We start from the raw sequence: 15,789 nt of genomic DNA, 5'->3' as shown, positions 1-15,789 counted from the left end.
TCCCCTGCTAAAGCAGGATTACCTAGAGCACATTACTCAGGACTGCATCCAGGCGGGTCTTGAAAATCTCCAGAGAAGGGGACTCCACAACCTCCCTTGGCAGCCTGTGCCAGTGCTCTGTCACCCTCACTGTAAAGACGTGTTTCCGTGTATTTGAACGGAACTTCCTGTGTTCTAACTTGTGCCCATTACCCCTCGTCCTGTCACTGGTAACCATTGAAAAGAGCCTGGCTCCATCCTCCTTCAACCCACCCTTTAGATACTTGTATGCCATAATAAGGTCTCCCCTCAGCCTTCTCTTCTCCAGGTTAAAGAGTCCCAGCTCTCTCAGCCTTTCCTCATAAGGGAGATGCTCCAAGCCCTTAATCATCTTAGTTGCCCTTCGCTGGACTTGCTCCAGCAGTTCCCTGTCCCTCTTGAACTGGGGAGCCCAAAACTGGACACAGTATTCCAGTTGTGGCCTCACCAGTGCAGAGTAGAGGGGGAGGATGACCTCCTTCGACCTACTGGCCCCACTCTTCCCTATGGAGCCCAGGATTCCATTGGCCTTTTTGGCAACAAGGGCACATTGCTGGGCCATGGATAATTTACTGTCTACCACGACCCCCAGATCCTTCTCCTCAGAGCTACTTCCCAGCAGGTCCGCCCCTAACCTATACTGGTGCCTAGCATTCTTCCTCCCCAGGTGCAGGACCCTGCACTTGCTTTTGTTGAACCTCATTAGATTCTTCTCTGCCCAGCTCTCCAGCCTGTCCAGGTCATGCTGGATGGCAGCACGGCCCTCTGGGGTGTCAGCCACCCCACCCAGTTTGGTATCATCAGCGAACTTGCTGAGGATACATTCTGTCCCCTCATCCAGGTCATTAATGAATATATTAAACAAAATTGGACCAAGTATTGACCCCTGGGGGACACCACTGGTTACAGGCCTCCAACTAGACTCTGTGCCGCTGAACAAAACCCACTGAGTTCTGTTCCGCAGCCAACTCTCAATCCACCTCACTGTCACCTCATCTAGCCCATACTTCCTCAGCTTCCTAATGAGGATGTCATGGGAGACAGTGTCAAAAGCCTTGCTAAAGTCAAGGTAGATGACATCTACGACTCTCCCCTCGTCCAGCCAACCAGTTATAACATCATAGAAAGCTATCAGATTGGTCAAACACGATTTACCCTTGGTAAATCCATGTTGACCACTTCCAATAACTTCCTGTTCCTCAATGTGTTTGGAGATGACATCCAGAATAAGTCGCTCCATTACTTTCCCAGGGACAGAGGTGAGACTAACTGGTCTGTAGTTCCCTGGGTCATATTCTATGTATTCATTTCTATAAATTGCCTTCCTCAGAGTAGTAATGGATCCACCTAAATTATTGTGCATTTTTGCTTAAAAAGGTCATCTCTGAAGTATGAACTGCTGACTGCATCCTAATCAAGCTAAGAACTAAATTCAGATATGGTTTTATGAAATTGATGGTCTCATCCTTAGAGGTTTTGGGAAATCCAGTGTTAGGGATTATCGGTGATCTAAAGGTGTAACTGTGACTCCATGCAGAATCTCTGGATGGGGAGTGTCTTTCTCTTATCAGTCAGAACCTGAGTCATATCTGTTTGGCACCATTATGAGCATGTGACTGTTAGGAACCACATTTACGTACTTAGCCTGTTTATGACACTAGGGATATGAAAATGGGAGAAAATACTTATCACCAATAGCTTTCCATTTTATCAAATGGCAGCCAGCCAATTTCAAGCTGTGTTTCAGTTTATTTGATGTAAAGCAACTGGTGAGTGGTAATGTATTAATATATGTGAGCTCCATGGGAATGCCATGCCTATATTAGTGTTTCATTTTTATTGAGCCTAAGCCTCACTGTGAACAGCAAAATGGAGCATTTTTGCTAATTACAGACTGTATTCTTAAGGGATTGGCTTGCTTCTGGTTCATTTCAACAGTTTGTTAATTCAACCTCTTCTTCAAAGTTCTTTGGGGACACATTTGTTTTAACTGAGAGATTATAAGCAAGAAGAGGAAGGTGCAATAACTACAGAGATTGGTAGTCTTCAAATCTGACAGTCACTGAAAAAAGCTTTAGCTGATATAGTATAAAGGATTCACTGTTGGGGAAAATTCTGGATACGCAGTATAGAGTTGAGTGCCAGCTATATAGATACAGCAGTTAGGATGTTTTCAACAAGCATTAAATATATCCCTCATTATAACATTGTGTGGCTTTAGGTCTGTTTCTGTTTCTATGAAACAACAACATACCTGTTTTCCTATGTCTTGAAGTCGGATAATTATTTTAAAGGGCTTTGAAAAGAGTGGTATCTTGCTATTTATGACATTAGAACTAAGATCTGCTGTAAATCTGCTTTTTAAAGAGATTATAGGTGGGTTATAAAAATATGTTCAGTTTCATTATATGCTGGGTTTAGAAGGGGTTCTTGGGAGTTATTAAATGGGCGTACAATATGTGATATAAATCTGATCCTAGGGGGCAAAGAGTTTCTTAGGGATTGATTTTTCAGTTTTATCTCCAAAATACTTGAAGATTATTATTAACAAACCATGACCAGGTGTGTGATATGTCACCAGATACTGTTTAACTTATTTACATTTTCTGAAATAGAATGGAGGATGTAATTGTTCTGCAGCCAGGCATTTTCTGATGTTTGGTTTGGGGAAAATGTTTCTATATCATTAAAACAAGTAGGGATCACGTGAAGCAGATATATATGGTGCTGGCATGTGTACATGCGTGTACACATGGGTCCATGTTTTTATGGTGCTATAGAATTAGAATTAGATCAGTGTAAGTTTTCTAGTTACTGGAGAATGATTGATTATGTATAAAGAAGCTATGAAATTTGTATAGCCATCATCAAATCTATCCTGAAGTAAATGAGAGGAAGGACTTAATTTCTGAAGCCAGCACAAAGTGAAGTTCTCTCAGGATATGGGCATCTCATTTTATTCAGTGGTGTGTTTTGAGGGCTTTATAGCATAGATTTGTATTCATGTGTGTACTGTAAACTGCTGAATATTCCATTGTGTGGAAATTGGTGTGTCATACAAGTGTTACATGATTCACATAGGACACACTAGTATTGGTGAATGCTGTGGAGTCTGTATCTGTGTTCTCTTCTTTGCTAAATTGCCTTTGTTACTCTAAGGATATGATTACGTGACATACTGCAATGCTGTACAGAGGTACACAAACTAGTTGTGAATGAGTTGTCTTGAGCTAGTGAAAGCAGTACAGTATGCAGCAGTACAGGCTTCTCGGGCTCATTAGCCCTGCTGAGGAGTGGGAAAGGTGAGGTGTGCCATATACGTCTACCATGATTTTTGTGATTAAATCATAGAATGATTTAGGTTGAAAGGGACCTTAAATATCATATAGTTCCAATCCCCCTGCCATGGGCAGGGTCACCTTCCACTAGACCAGGTTGCTCAAAGCCCCATCCAACCTGGCCTTGAACACTTCCAGGGCTGGGGCCTCCAAATATTTTGGTGGGGCCATTAAAATATATTCAGTTAATGATGACAGCAATATTATATAATTGTAATTGCAGTTGTATTTCAAGAAATATACCTACCTGATTGATTCCTGTTGGATTTACTTACTTTAGCACTAAGGACAATTAGGAATTTCCTAGATTAAAACATGGTCTATTTCATTAACCAACCACTTTAATATTATTCCTTTGCCTTTGAGGAATTTAAACTGTTATGCATCGTAATTTTTGAATTAATTTGATAAATCCTTACTAAGGAGGAGAGCTGACTGAACTTGCTTCCTGCTCAGTGAATGTATTTCAGACTTCAGTTTGCTCATGCCAAACACTGCTGAACAATATAAGTGACCTTTCTCAAATTATCAGCAAATATTTGTTTTTAAACTCCATTAAGCTAAAGTAAGAGTGATTTATGAACAGCAGAACTGTAACCAGAACTTACCTGTGAGGGAATTGAAGTAGATAAGACAGACTTTTACTCATTTTCCTACTGTAGTGGAGCATTTTAGTTAAGTTAGGCATAAAATTCATAAAACTGCAAGTGTAAGAAAATATTGTACCAGAGGTCAATCCTTTTTCTTGTTTTTATTTGGTGTGGGGTTTTTTTGTTTGCCTTTTTTTTTTTTGTTTTTGGTTTGGTTTTTTTCAAGTCCTGAAGGGATGATTGGAAGAGGGAAAATTCAGCAAGAAATCTAACCACAGGCAAGGTGACATTAGTTTCAAAGATGTTCCAGATGAACTTGAACTGTCTTGAAAAATACAAAAAAATACACAGACAAAATACCCTTCAGGGGCAACTTTTGAATAACCAAATGTAGCCGCTTCAGCACTCCAATAGTAGCAATAGCAACAGTAGACTGTAAATCGGGAGCTGGGGTGTTTGGAAAAAAAAAAAAAAAAAAAACCAACAAAAAAATCTAGAATCATAGAATGGTTTAGATTGGAAGGGACTTTAAAGATCATCTAGTTCCAACCCCCCTGCCACGGGCAGGGATACCTCTTCACCTAATGTTTTTTGAAGCAAGTTTTTACATTTTAGTTTGGAGGTTGGGGTTTGCCAATGCTTGGTCTGTTTTGGTACTTCTGTCACTGTGGTTTCCAGTGGAGCTGGATCTGCAGTAGTAGTGGTGGAAATTTATTCTGTACTCAATATTTCTGGTGTTGACCAGATTCAATTCTGGTTTTTACTACACTGCAAAATAAATGTATCTTTTAAATTTATATTCCATACTATATGCCTTAATACACATCACAGATAAGTTTTACTGTATTTACATGTTTTGGTAAATAACCAAACCAAATGTTACCTTAAAGAGCAATTACAGAAATTCTATTCAGACTAAGATACTGTGAATAAAATGTAAAACCTACTGAGCATAATATATAATTCCAGACACCTGACTGGCTGCATACAGTTTTGGTTTGGTATGCTTTCATATTTAAATATTCTGTAAAAACAAACAAACGAAAAAGTCAAAATTACTTACATGTATGAAATCCTGTGTCTGTGTCATGCCTGTTTGTCAGTGTTGAATTCACATACTTAAACCTTGAAAAAAAAAAAATCCCATGATATGTGTTCAGTGAAACATTACTGACCTCATTGGATTGGCTAATAGGGAACAAGTTAGCTTTTTAGCTTTCCTTTAATAGCAGATGAAAACAGTATTTTCTGAGTATGGAGTTTCTTCTACTTTACATGTAGATAAATATTACACGAAAACAGCATTTTTAAAAGGTAGCCCTATCTTTACTTGTTTATCCTTATTTAGCTCTTTTTCCCTGCGTATTTTGGATGAAGGGGACTGACCAATGTGCACTATAGTAATTTCCATATGAAATAATTTTTGTACTTGGACCTTGTTAGGTTCCAGACCTTCACCTACCAGTAGCTCCTACTATCCTCTGCATGCAGAGACAGTGGACATACCTCTTTGAAGAGTGTCAGGTGTCACAGCAGCTGATTTCAATTGACTGATCTTACCGTTTTCTTCTTGATAAATTTGCTGGTTATTATGGTGATCACTCCTTCCATTGTTCTGCTTCATAGTCACTCAGGCAAGCCTGAGATAATGTGATGGATTTTAAGTGTGTGTTTCTGGATACGTCAGTTGATTGCTTCATCATGGATTTAGGGATTTATAGCTGTGTGACATTCTTTTAGCCAGTCTGCAGGCTGATAGTCATTAGCAGAGTACTTCTGTAAGCCTATAGCATGGTTCATTAAAATGCTTAATGTAAGGTTATATAAGCAAATTTAGCAAATGTGATGTATAATCACAAGGAATTTTTGAGGTTGTGTGTATCCATCCATATTTAAGAAGGAATCATACTTGCTTCCTGGGATTGAAAAATCTCATAGGCAGAAACTAGAGCAGTAAGACAGTTTGTTGCAGAACTGAGAACAGCAGGAATAGTTTTACGTTTTGTAGTGGTATAAATTTTTTACAACCTCAGGAAAGATGTTTTAATTCCTCATTTACTTACACATAACAGAAGAGGAAAATGGTGCAGTGTAGCCACACTAGAGGGATAAGTCTGCAGGGTAAATACATACCCGGTTTGTGTTACGCATTGTATTCAGCATCTGCAAACTGATAGTCAACATTTTGTCTTTGAAGTTTAGGTGCTTGTCTTATCTGAGAGAAAAAGAGACTCTTTAGTTTGGTCAAAAGGTATTTTTGGACTGTGGAAATAGAAGTGTTATTCTGCCTTGCTGGACAAAGAGGCTGATGTATCCAGAGTTCTCATAAACTGCTGCTGTAACAAAGATCACAAAGAGAACAAAAAATGGCACCGTGTGACATTTTTCCCATTAACAGTGATTGTTACAATGATGGAGCACATGAACTTTGTCCACTCTCATTAGAGACCAAAGCATTCATCATTTTTACTGGTTTTTCAGTACATGTTGTATTTCTTGCTGTATCTAATGCTCTCTTTTCATACCTCATCAATATGATGAAACTGCTGAGTTTTGACTAATCATCTGGGCAGCAGGAAAACTGTCAGGACACTCTTCCTACTGAGTGACTGGGAGCATAAACCCTAATCAAGAGACAATGTGGATAACTTCTGAAGACCGAATATAGAATTATCTGTATGGAAAATATACTGCAGGTACCCAGGCAGTTATTCAATCCTTTGTCTCCCTATCACTTAGTGCAATACGGAAGCTTGTACCCAAGCAGGTATTGCTGTGTATAAAATGATTTAGGTAAATACTATGTATTTATAAAATAATTTTCTATTACCTCAAATGCACCCCCACCCCCCATCCCCGGTCTTTGCACTACAATCCAGTGGTTTGAAACAGAGTTGATTTATATCAAAAAGCTTTCTGAACATCCTTGGATTTAGGAAGGGTTCAGCATCCAGTTTGACATTCATGATTATCATTCATCTCTAAGACTGAATTACAACAAAAGCAGCTGTGATAGCCCTCTGTGGGCACTCTCGGTCCCTCCTTGACATTGACAGCTTGGAGGAATCTCTGTTTATGCTCTGAGCTGAGCAATCTGATGATATTCAAGAATAAACCCACGTGGAATAGGCCTGGACTTAGATTTGGATTTGAAGTTCTAATAATTTAAACACCATTTAGATAAAAACTGAGTAGCGCATTGGTGGTGGTTATGACCAAATATGTCTGAATTTGTGTAAAAATTCCCAGTGAAACTCAGAAGACACCACAAAGGTCAAACTCTGTATTTCTTCCCCTCATTCTACTCAAGTTTTTATTAGATAACTAAGCACATGCCTTCGTAGCACTTTACTTGAGCTGGTAATACTTTACTCCTTGGAAAATCATAATTTTCTTCCCTTTGGGTTTGGCCATTGCTAGGAGAGGAATGTGTCACGAAGGAAGGTGTCTGGTACATATTTCCAAGAAGTCGGGATGCCTTTTGGTCAGATCACATCGGATAATTCTATCAAGATCTGAACTTTCTATTGACTGGCCTGATAAACACTATGAATATGAAACAGTTGTTCGGTAATCCTTTTTTTTAGAGGTTTAAACATATGATCTGTTATTGGGACTATAGTGATATTCTGAATTAACATTATCATATGAAGACTCTGCATTTTAAAGGTGTCTTCAGTAAATTCAAAAGGGTGGTTTCAAGCTGTTCTATTTGTCTTCTTTCTGGAAGAAAATATAATACACAAGCAAATTTGCTTTTTTTTGATATTTGGGTGATTATTCTGCTGTCTTATGTTTTGCCAGTCTTTGAAGTTTGCATTCTTTTTTTATTTCCTTAGTTGAATACTTTTATCTTTTAAAGGCCCTGTTGTGCTTCAGTCAGAGATTCCTTTCAGCAAGACGTGGCTCTCAGTTTTTATTATGTTTTCATTAGTGTTTGTGTTACAGCAATGCTTACAGACTTAAGTAAAGAATAAAGCCTTGCGCCAGGTGCTACAAAACCCACATGGTAATAAATGTGAAGAGCATTTGTTTACACTCACAAGACATTTACACAACAGGAAAGAAAAGGTTGCGCAGCTGATTTGATGATAGAAATCTTGTTTTCAGAGAGCTGCTTAGTTTTCTTGTTAGCAGGCATAATTTGAATCTTTTGTTTTTAATTGAAGCTAAAAATTGTTTGCTATTTTTGAGGGCTCTGATGGTTCATTGAGTTAATAATTGCATTTAGTCTTTAATCTCTACAGCAGCTGTTCAAATACAGCCCAGTCTGGAGTCAGACTCAAACTACTGTAGTCCAATTGATGACTGTTGGGAGTAAAATTATCTAGTGTTGTATGTTTAGAGACTTGTGATGCTTGCTCTACAGAAACACTAGTAAATATAGACAATATGATGAGATAGATCTCTGTCAACATCATAGTGAGTATGAGCTACACCCCTCTGCTATACATATGCACACATAATGAGCTCCTAAGCTGTCTCCAAAGAAATTCTGGAGTTTGCATGCAGGCCGTGGAATAAAGGATATTGCTGTTTCTAAAACATTAATTAGATCTGCAGATTTTGTAGAATGTAAGCTTGCCATGCTGTATGCATTCTGTTAGGACTTGGACTTTAATTACAACATCTTTCACAAAACTAAATTTAAATTCTCTCTTGTTTGAAGTCACCCAGGACTTTAAGTACATTAGACTCTGGGCATGTGAGAGGCATAAAACTAGTGTGTATTTCAGTACTTGTTTGAAAGATACTGCTAAACTGCTATTAGATGGTAAAGCCAACTTTCTTCTGCCCTTCAGAGTGTCTCTGACAAGGTATTTCTATATTAGGAGTGAGTAACTTTACACTCGAAGGATAAAATTTGAAGTTAGCCAAAAATGTATTAGTACACCATTTTTAGTTTTTGGAAATGCTGACCTATGGATGAATCCTTTTTAGACAATTTTGGCACAGTGTCTCTTGTTAGTCAAAAGAGGCACGAGAGGAAATTTTAAATCTGCTGTTCACGTAAACAGTGGGGCTGCCCTTAGGTTGTATGAGTGAAAGAGAGTGTAGCTTGACAGGGGAAGTGTGGATACAAGAAAAGCAAGTAAAATGTTTTTGACTGAAGTATTATATACTCTCATTAGCTCTGTGTTGATTTAATTGTTTTCTGCGGCTTGCCTGAAGGAGGATGGAGATTGATAGTGATTCACACTCAGTAGAGAATTTTGCTTGCATTCGGAAACATGAGGGACATAATGATTTTCTCTGAAGCTTGCAATAAATTTGCAGTATTGACAAAACTTAGGCCTTCATTACCTTTGTTGCTGAGCTGCCTTTTCATCTTTTGCACCCTGATAGGAAATTCACTACAGATCATCTAAAAGCTTCTCTCCTCCCCTCTTAAGTCTTTTCTGACTAGTCTTTTATTATATTTATTATCTGTGAAGTGTGGAATGGGATAAAATGGGGGTGTGCCCTATTCAGTTAGTCTTTTGGGCACCCCCACAGTTTTAATTTAATCAGAAAGAGTGGAAATTGGCACAGTGGCTATTTTTCAGAACTGACAGAATTTGGGACCAAAGAAGTGGTAGTATTTATACTTTCTGCACAAATAATCCCTTACATGTTGCTTGACTAGAGATAGTGCATCTCTTCTTCACACTTTTTATTTTATCATAAATATATCGGGTTTGTATTTACTAGAAAGGTGTTACTATTGCAATAAAAATACTGAACATAATCCCTTTTGTCCTTTCCTTGTATACGGTACCATATCTGGAAAGAAAGTCCTTAAGATAGGACTTGAGAACTTAGAGGAAGTATAGTATTTCTGGCAGGCAATTAATTTGCTACTGACACTCATTTATTATGTGCATTGTGCCAGCACTGTTTTTAGTCAAATTTACAAGTTCCTGAATTCAGCACTTTTCAAAAGTTAGAAAATAACAATTGTTATTTTTAGCAATCATTACCTAAGGATGTCTGTGTGCTTACCTAGGGATAATGAAAAGATAGATCCTGCTGTGTCTGTACAGGTGTTCAAAGCAGGGGTAGATTGTAAGGGGAAAACTCATAAAACTATTGCAAGAGAGAAGAGTTCAAACTTGTGACTCAAGTGACGGTTTGGTCCTTACCCACCTTTTACTCCAGGGAGGAAGTATGATTTGCCAGTGCGATGCCTGATGGAACTTGAAATATCCTTTGGAAGGAGATACATGTGGTTATTCATAATATTATTACTCATGAAGACATTTACGCATAAAACTTTTTCAGCGTAACCAACTGTATTTTGCTGTTAATCTCATCTTTTAAATGCTTACTCAATAATCAAAGTGGCAAACAGTGTATCACGCTGTAATAGATGACTTCTTGCCTTACAATCTAGCTTCTTCCAGTACTGTTCTGGAGGATATGTAAACATATGTCCTTACAGTGTCAGAACATCACAGTAACAGTAGAGTAAGGCTGAAGATGCAGCAAAAATGTATATGAGTAACTGTTGCCTGTAATGTGCTCCTGAGATCAGTGTACTTCTCAGCTGCTTGGGGTAATGTAATTTATGCATCTGTTCCTCTGAGCTGTGTTGAAGATATTGGCAAAATTTGACTTGCTAATGGATTGTATTTGCTCTAATTTGGTATGCAATAAAGTAAATATTTTCATTTTAATAAAAATAAAGAAATTGGGTTTGAATCAAAAGTCACTGTTGTGTTTTGCAGAATGTTCATTGTGGATTTGAGTTAGGATCAGACCCTATAAAGCCACTATGCAATTACAAAAAGCAATATAATACCTAAAAATAGAGTGCAAAGATTTTACATCATACCTGTTATTTGGATGAAAATTGTATCTGCTGGGATTTGTGTCCTACATTGCATTTAGATGCTGATGTTTGCAATAAAACTGTTAGAATATCAGGGCAGGGATTGTCTTTACCATGTCTGCACTGTACCAGATTTGCTTCCTCAGACTGACAGTCTTTACACGCCAGATACAGAAACAGCCCTTTAGTGAACACTTAGTTTTCAGCATTTATGAAACTGTCAATCTTAGGAAGACCCCTGGGAGAAGGCCTGAGGGCCCTTCCTGTGCTGTGCAGATGGCTGAACTTCATTTTAATGATCACTGAGATTTCTGCATTCATAGACCTGCCTGTGAAATGAGGGGCTGGTTTTCGAGATCCTAACGAACAGCTGTGGTACTAATTGTCATTCTCACCAGTTCTGGGAGAGCAGACAAAGACGGCATGAGCTCTTGGAATAACCCAGCTGCGGGGTATCCTGGCTGGTTGTGTCTGAAACACAATAGTGAGGTAGGGCAAGAAAGTGTTTGTTACCCTATTTCATGTTGGTGGTGTGAAAATTAGAGAAGTTTGCACTCCAGGGTTGCTAACCCAGCTTCTGTTATTGGCTCTGAATTAAGGTTAAAAAAAGAAAGGTTGTGAAGATACCTCCTGATCCCTGCTGAGTGGAAAAGAACAGTTACCAGAGGAGATACACTTGTAAGATCACAGCACATCTGCCTTAACGACATGCCTTCCAAGGACAGAGCACTTTTTGAATTGTGCTGGTGCCCTGCATGCCTCATAGTGAAGTCTTTTTTTAAATCCGTTTCATAACCTCTTTACCTGTTGGCTGTTATGACCTCCTATAGTCTCTGCAGTGCAGAAATATTTATAGATATTCTTGAAGGATGCCCCACAAAGACCTGATCTTCCTCTGTCACTCTTGTTAAATTTATTGTTTGTATTATGACAAAACTTAAATATTCTAGTCATAAACTAGCTTCAGTGGAGTCTGTCGATTTTAAATACAATTATCCCTGTGTTGCAGAAGGCAAAAGTGAGACAATGAGAAGTGAAACAATAGGCCCAAATATAGGCGTGTTTAGTAACTGAGTTGGAAAGAGCATCCAGAAATCCTGTATTTTAATATTAGATCTGGTACTGTGTTACAGATGGATATGGAATGCTTTGTGAGAATGATATTTAGGTTCTTTGTGTTATTCATTTCATTGTCTGGTATTTGTACTGTGGAGTGACTTATGTTCACATCCACTTAATACTGTTTAAAGAAATTCCAATAGTGCATTAGAATAATGAAACTTCCTTTACAAGTCATTGGCTTTGTGCTGCTTCACTTCATTGTGATCCAGAAAGGTGGAGGAGTGAAAACACAGATGTTACATCCTTTCTTTTATTTCTGCTCTGCATTTTGTCTATAATGTTGAGTCCTGCATGAGTGCACCATTGCTTTCCCCCAGATAAAATGTAAAACTGTGTATGTGAACTTAGTAGTTTCAGCTGCAGGTTGTTCTTCTGATGATCTGGAATCCATTTTCCAGACGTTTTCTTTTCAGCTAGTTGCATACATCTGCGTAGCAAACTGCTACATACTTCTAGAGGTTTGCATAACATGGATTTGAATTCCTTAAAAAGCTTAGGTTATAGGTTTGTATTATAATAATTTTAACTATGCAACTGAATTTCAAAGTAATTGCTATAAGCAAGTAGAGAACAGAGCTTGTAGAGGCACAAGGAAGCATGGATTTCCAGAGGAGAACTGAAAGAAATTGAGTCTGAAAATTTGGACTGAAAACCTTAGTATATTTACTGTGACAGCATTGTATTGGGCTCTAGGGCAGCCTTTCAGAGGAGGTTTTGGAAGCCAAATAACTCACATCATTTAAAGTAGATTAGAAAGATACACTAGAAAATGTTAAGTGGGAAGCCTTCCTGTATTTCAACAGTAAATTTAATGTGTTTCATGTGTTTGATCAATACTAGCAGTATGTTTAAAACTGTTGCAAATGTTAAGATATATGGGCTATGTATTTAACTTATACTCAGTTGACTCTGCTTTTTTGGTTTGTGCAGCAGGAGAAGCAAAGGGATACGATTTGTTTGTTTCAATGTAGAAACATACCACATACGTGCCCAGTCTGGGCTAATGCACATGCTACTGCTGTTTTTCTGTGTGTTTCTGCCTTTTTTTTTTTATTTTGCTTGCACTGCATTTCTGATGTTTGTGGTTTATGTCGTTCAATTAGCAGAATTTCAGAGTCATTAAATAATTGTCTCCCTTTGGTCTTGCAATGTCTTTAATGCAGCACCTGATACTCCTCAGTAATCCAGGTTAGCTCTGGCAGGCTCTGTTAGGATGGGCTTTAAAGTGTAATTAAAATAGCTCTTGTGTTCTGAAAACCTTGGATACATATTCATCCCCTCTTTCCCTGCTACCAATGAGGAAAAAATCAGCTCTAGCAAGGGATATGGTGGAAAAAAGCAGCAAAGTGAGCACCATTGTGGCAAGCTGCATCCATCCTTTAGTGGAAGTAAGTGCAGCAGCATTAACCACTGTGATAAAGCAGCATGCACTTCGATCAGGCCTAATTTGAGGCCCTGGAGTGATTCAGTACATGCATGGTGTTTTCAGTTTCTTGTGTGTTTGTAAAGTGAGCAACTTACTACATGAAGGAGATTCAACCTCTGCTTCTCTTCAGGTTTTTTCCTGCCATCTGTGGGAGGAGAAGGCAGGTATTAAGAGGGGAAATTGTCTCAGCCTCTGTCAGTGTAATGAAGACTCTCAGAAATTCTGGGAGAGATAGTGTGTGTAATGGCTGGCAATTTCTGGGTATGGTGTAAAATCTGTGGTTACAGTATGGAGTCTGGCATGCACACACGGAGACTGATGTAGACTCGGAGTCTTTTGGGGGAAGAAACAGCAATTCGGTGAGAATTACTATTATTGTGCAGCACTCAGGAGTATTGGTCTTAAGCAAAGTGGTGAACAGAAGCATGAGGTCTTGACGTTTCAGTGGCTTAACAGCAACTGGGAAAACAGTTTGATTCCCTTGTTACAGTTGATTTTCTAAGCATGAGAATGGGATAGCACTGACGAAGGGCGATTACTATTCCTGCCATAATATCTTCCCAGTTTCAGTTACTGTGAGCTATTTTATGTGTCCTGTTCACTGGTGAGACAAAAATATGAGACATTCCATGTAAAGATAATGTTCTGTAAAAACAAAATTACATTTGAGAAGGAGGTATCCATATGTAATAAACGGAATAAGGAGGAAAGGCACTGACAGAAAAAGATGGGTTTGTCTTTTGTCTAAGAACAACAGAATATATTTAGGAAATGGGAAACTGAATAAAATTATTTAGGACTGAGATTCCCAAGAGATGCCCTTCTGCAGTTGCAATCTACAGAGGTCTTTGTATTCCTATAAACACAAAGAAGCTGCTGACAGGTGCTTATCCTCAGTGCTTGTTTTCCCATGCTTTAGTTCAGCCAAACCTAGATGTCTACACACAGCAGAGGCTGCCTTACTTTCTTGGGATTTAGAGGGGAAGAATCTATCTACGTGTCCATGTATATGTGTGCTACTTTGTATGAGGATGTACTGAATATCTATTGTGAGATGGTAATGATATGAGTGTACATATATAAATATAAGATCTTGCATTTTAAATGCAAACGATGGATTGTGAATAAGGATTTTGAATATTTACTAATATGAATATCTACTTAAATATACATGAGCAAAACTTAGAAAGGTATATTAGTTTCTTTCCCTTGCTGACATTATAGAAAAAGATCTTTCTGATTAGCAGCATTTTGGTCTAGAAGCTGACTTAGTTTTCAGTCTTTCATGTGGTTTTCCACAGGTAGATGTCAGCCAGCAGAATCTCTGGTGAAAAATTTGTAATGCCATTCATTAGCTTGGGACTCAAAGTGACCAAGTTGCAGCCCTTAAGAATTGTGCTGCTTTTCTAGTTTCTCCTTCAAGTCTGTGTTCCATAACCATCTCGAGACTTCATCTTGAACTGTGTCAGAAAGCAGTGGTCATTATCTGAATCAGGGTGTTCCTGGTTCAAAATAGAAGTATGCTGTTTGTATCCTAACATGTTTACCATCTGACGGCTGCATATGCTCCCGTAGAAATGAATTCAAGACCTTAGTTTAATTCTTATTGCACAGCTATCTGTATCACAGAAGTTGCTATTGCAGCTGGCTACCTAGGCAGGAAGAATAAGGATTGAATGTTTTTTGTTTCTCAACCAGCTTTCTTTTCTCCAGGAGCCGAATCCTGTGTTTGCTAAAGCTGATTGAAAGTTTCCATTTGTTTCAGGGGACGTTGTGTCAAACTGCAGGATGATTCTTACAGCCAAGAACTGAGGCAGTGTTATTTTTTAGTTATTTAGTTATTCAGCTGTTCAGTTTACTTTTCCTCACAAGCCTTGCTGTTAGCGCCTTTCTACACTTTATGATTTCAATTCTCTCCCCTCTTTTTAGATTTGGTCTCATAGGTAAATTGCCTGGATATAAACTGTAATTGGCTTTGCAAGCTGGACTTTATTTGCTTCTTTGCGTGAATTCCCTTCAGAAACAATGATCAGCACTGATCCTTTATTTATGTCCATGGGCAAATATCACTCCAAGAAAGGGGTGAAGAGACATAAACAACCAATTTTTTCTCTCAAGAGCATAGGTAGATTTAATTTACACAAGCAACTGTGACTGGAAAGTGAGTCTGTTTCTGAGAGTCCACTATTTCCTGTGTTTCCTTTCTAGCTTCACAGCAGATTTTTTGTTTTGTTTTGTTTTTTAAGCTCTGCATACATTTTCATCATGGGTTTCCTTCCCTGTTATTACCAGCCAGCCCACTGATCAGGCATCAGGGTTGTGTTATTGCTAAGTTTGTGGATTCTGTTGGAATCAGAAATCAAATATGTGATAATGAATGTAATATGCTTTTAAGTGTTGTGATGTTTAGTGGGTAGACGTACATCATGAAGACCTTTCTTGTCTGCAATTTGTGATAAAGATGAATCATTCTTTGGGGAAAGG

General features: G+C 38.4%; 1 protein-coding gene across 2 annotated transcripts in view; it reads left to right on the top strand.

The window, feature by feature from the left end:
* Positions 1-15,789, top strand: part of CNIH3 (cornichon family AMPA receptor auxiliary protein 3) — a gene marked incomplete at both ends in the record, with an annotated part of 56,450 nt that overhangs the window by 27,328 nt on the left and 13,333 nt on the right. The gene's annotated exons all lie outside the window — the stretch shown is intronic.

Source organism: Vanellus vanellus, assembly GCF_965231255.1.
Source record: "Vanellus vanellus genome assembly, chromosome: 3".
In the NCBI taxonomy this organism is placed as follows: Eukaryota; Metazoa; Chordata; class Aves; order Charadriiformes; family Charadriidae; genus Vanellus; species Vanellus vanellus.
This window is presented reverse-complemented; position numbering and strand designations above follow the sequence as displayed.